Here is a 4,865-nt window from a genome sequence, read left to right as displayed (position 1 = left end):
TAAGCACATAAATAAAATATTTCTAAAACTTTCAGAAATTATGAAAGTTGAACTTCTTATACTTTCACTGTGCTAAAGAAAAGTATTCTTGGGGCCAGCAGATAGTGTAATGGTTACGTTGCTGGACTCCCATATGGTCAATTACTGTTCGAGTCCCAGATCCGGTGGCTTAAATCTCAAGCCAGGCACATGTGCGTGCATGCCCAAGATCCTAAGAGAAGATGGAGGAACATGGATTGCTGCGTGGCCATCATCCATGATGGGTGATTTCTCACTTTCTGTCTCTGTCTCTGTCTCTCTGGTGAGTGCATGCACCCTATAGCAAAAATCTCTCTAAAAATAAACAAACAAATAGAAAAGTATTCTTATAAAAACTAATTTTTTTTTTTTTTTAAGAATTCAAGTTCACATAGTTTAGGTAAGTTTTGGCAGATGAAACTAGTTTAATATTGTTAGGTTCATTAAAACAGCTATGGTTACCGAATTATCGGCATCAAGTATAATAAAACATGCATTTTTATCCCACTGGGTGTGGTCTTCCTAAACTTGTACAAGTTTACTAATCAGAAAGGGTGGCATTGTATCTGCCATGTGTTTAAGATGATGAGAAAATACGTTTTTGTTTAACCAAATTGAATCATATGCTGAGAAACTTTGGTTCGACTCCACTTGTGTTTTCTAGTAGGTGAAATTGAAGACAGTTTTGAAGATATTATGGTAACTTAAAAATCTTATATTGATGCCCATCTGAATTAATTAATGGAAAATTATTAGATATTTAGATCATTTCGATGTAAGACAAAGTACAGAAACATCAATTACTGAGAAGAATTTAGTTTATATATATATTTTTTTTTTGAGAGATTTTCGCTATAGGGCGCGTGCGCTCGCCAGACAGAGAGAGACATAGAGACAGAAAGCGAGAAATCACCCCCCAGGGGGGATGGTCATGCCACAATCCCTTCTCCTCCATTCTCCTCTCGGGATCTTGGGCATGCACGCACACGCGCCCGGCATGAGTTTTAAGCCACCGGGTCCGGGACACGAACCGCGGTTGACTACGTGGGAATCCAGCGACATAGCCATTACGCTAACTGCTGGTTCCCAACTTGGCATGATTTTTCAAGCCGCTGGGTCTGGGACCTGTGGTCAGCCATGTGGGAGTCCAGTGCTGTAACTACTGCGTCACCTGCTGGCCCTGTGGTCTTATTTTTACGATACAGAAATGTGATATATTTGGGTCTGTTAATGAGCATGTTCATTTTTGTCAGTTCTGAGAAGTACCTAGGGGAATATCGATGGCCATAAAAGCTGTGCGGTCCATATCCATAAGCTCTTCTAGTATGCTGCGGAATGCTGGGCAATGACAGACTGTCCGCAGTTGTTTACTGACTCCTTGTTAATGTAAAATGAAGTTACTGTGGCTTAAGTTATGAATTTTTGTAAATGAACTCTACTACTGTAATACTGCAGAAAGGAACCTATTTGCATAGAAGATGTGTAGGATTTCATTTGGTTTAGGAAAAAAGAGTAGTTTTTCCCTAAAGTAAAATGACCGGGGGTTTCAAAATGAAGAAGGTGAAAGTGTAAGACCAAATTTGGGTAAATATAGGAAGTTGTAGAAGATTCCCAGAAGGAAATTTTATTTATTGTTGTCAAAGCTGCCTAACATTTGATGAATTTGTTTATAATATTTTCAAAAAGAGCTTAAGTATCAGATATTGTAAGGCTGTAAAATTAGAATTTGGTTTCTCTCTCCAGTTTTTTTGGAATATTGGTTTGTTTTTTTTTTTTTTTTTTTTTTTGGAGAGGTTTTTGCTATGGGGTGCGTGCGCTCACCAGACAGAGAGAGACAGAGAGACAGAAAGCGAGAAATCACCCCCCAGGGGGGATGGCCATGCCGCAATCCCTTCTCCTCCATTCTCCTCTCGGAATCTTGGGTACGCATGCACACGTGCCCGGCGTGAGTTTTAAGCCACCGGGTCCGGGACACGAACTGCGGTCGACTATGTGGGAGTCCAGCAACATAGCCATTACGCTAATTGCTGGTCCCAATATTGGTCTGTTTTTAGTGAAAAATTGTAACTTATTTTCTTTACTCTGAGGAATCTACTGAGAGGACAAAGATTCCATGTCTTATAAGAATAATTTCCTACACTTTAGGTTATCTTATGACCTTTATTATTCATTTATTAAGATCTCCCCTGCCCCCAATAAGGCACATGTGCTCTCTATAGAGAGAGACAGAATTAGAGAAAGGGAAAGTGAAATCACCCCCCGGGGGATGGCCACACCACAGTCCCTTTTCTTCCATTATCTTACTGGGATTTGGGGCACATATGCACAGGTGCCTGGCATGATTTTCTAGCTGCCAGATCTGGGACTTGAACCGGGGTCAGTCAGGTGGGAGTCCAGCACCCCAACCGCCACACCACCTGCTGGTCTGTCTTTTGTTATGTAAGGTAGAAATGTCTCATATTACCTCCTGAGTTTACTTTTAAAGTCTCACATTATCTCTTGGGCTATTTAACCTATTTTGATAGCCAAGTGTTGTTTCGCAGTAATCCATGATCCTATTTAAACAAGCGTTCAACTTTCCCAACAGCTTTGACATGTATTCCTGGAGCCAATTTAATTGGGAATTCATATTGCTTGTCTGTGGTGTGTTATTAACATAACAGATGTTCTGGACCTACTCCAGACTTACTGAATGTTTTTACTTGGTAATGTTGATGTATTGGTATATTCTAATCTTATGGCTAGTTAGTCATAATTTATTATATGTTAGGATTATTATAGCTGAAGGTTTTTTCTCTATAAAGCTCATGTTCACTCATTTTTATAAATTAGATGTCCATCCTTTAAAAATAGGGTTACTCGTGGGACCAGCAGATGGAGTGATGGTTACGTTGCTGGACTCCCACGTAGTCAACTGCAGTTCAAGTCTTGGACCTGGTGGCTTAAAACTCATGCCAGACACATATGTGTGCATGCCCAAGATTCCAAGAGGAGAATGGAGGAGAAGGGGTTGTAGTGTGAACATCCCCTCTGGGGAGAGTATATATGATCACTGTAGATAATTCTTTTTCTTTATTTATGATAGAGAGCATTTATGTGAAAGAGAGAGAAAAATGAGCGCCCACGTTGTGATCCCCGTCCTCCAGTCCTCCAGCCCTTTAGATCCTGGGCACTCAGTATGCTGCCTGTGTGTTTCAGCTGATCAGGCTGGAGGTTTGACCTGCGGTCACCAAGTGAGGTCTGGCTCCTCTGGAGCGGTGAGAGTGACCACTGCATGGAAGAGTGGGCCCATCGCTTCAGATAATTTGCTATCACTTTCTGGATTGACTTTATTTCACAGGTCACAGAAACAACCAAATTTCTGGGATCAGCAGATGAAGTAGTGGTTACAGCACTGGACTTCCATGTAGTCAGCCACGGTTCGAGTCCCAGACCTGGTGGCTTGAAACTCTCGTCAGGTGTGTGTCTGTCATGTCCTAAACCTAAGAGGAGAACAGAGAAGAGATTGCAGTGTGGCCATCCCCCCCCGGGGGGTGATTTACTTTCTGTTTCTCTGTCTCTCTCTGATGAGTGTGCATACCCAACAGCAAAGATCTCTAAAACAATTAAATTAAATTAAAATAATAATAAATACAATTTTTAAATAAATTAACGATAAAGGCTAGATACACTTTTTTTTTTTTTTAGAGTTTTTTTGCTATAGGGCTCGTGTGCTTGCCAGACAGACAGTGAGAGACATAGAGACAGAAAGCGAGAAATCACCCCCAGAAGGGATGGTCACGCCGCAATCCCTTCTCCTCCATTCTCCTCTCGGCATCTTGGGCACGCACGCACATGCCCCTGGCGTGAGTTTTAAGCCACCAGGTCTGAGACACGAACCGCGGTCGACTACGTGGGAGTCCAGCGACATTGCCATTACTCCAACTGCTGGTCCCCAGTTGCATCACTTTTGAAACATACTCTGTTCAGATCTTTGAGTTTGGAAAATCATCAATAATAAGCTAATTATACCCCCTTCAAGTCTTTGCCATTTACAGAAAGTTTTTATTTTTTTATGATGCTTCCCTGAAAGCACCTGCAATCAGTTACAGGTCAGAGTTCATCCCTGGCAGCAAAGAAGGGCTGACGTGGAGTCTCACAGAAAAGGACAATGCCAGGCAAGTTTGGGTACAACTTCTGTAGGTATTGCTTCAACAATTCTGAGACCATCCAAGTAGGCTGAGTCAGGATTTCCAGAGCTTTAGTGAAGGAACAGGAAAGTTCATGAAATTGCTAACCCAAGACTCAGTGAAACAACAGTTAATGGCACAGGACTGACTAAACTGTAATGCAACAATTCAGGTGTTTGTTTGGACTCTTGCTCATTTTTTTTTAAAAACTATCTTATTTTGAATTTATTCATTATTATTAGTATTTAATTTGATCAGAGAGAGAGAGACAGAGAGAGAGGGAAGAGAGAAAGCAAGCTGCCAGGTCTGGAACTCAAATCGCAGTTGACCATATGAGAGTCCAGTGCCTTAACAGCCACACCACCTGACGGATGTTTTAATGTTACATGTTCTGAATGTAAGAAACCCCTTTCTGTTCTTTCTCATATGCAAACTATAATTTAAAACAGTTCCGTAGACTGTGATTTATAAACACAAATGAAATAGATCTTTTCTTCCCTGCCTGTCCCTTCTAGAAACTTATTAAGTGTTCTTATCTTCATGACAACATAGTTTTACCCATACAGTCAGTAGGTCACATCCTGCTTGTTATTGGCAGGGCATGATGGGTGGTACTGCTTACGCAACCAAGACAAGGCCATATTTGATAATGATGTTTATTTAGTCAAACAGGAGCAA

This window comes from Tupaia chinensis, unplaced genomic scaffold (assembly GCF_000334495.1).
Source record: "Tupaia chinensis unplaced genomic scaffold, TupChi_1.0 Scaffold000257_1, whole genome shotgun sequence".
NCBI classification, from domain to species: Eukaryota; Metazoa; Chordata; class Mammalia; order Scandentia; family Tupaiidae; genus Tupaia; species Tupaia belangeri.
Note: the sequence above shows the minus strand (reverse complement) of the source record.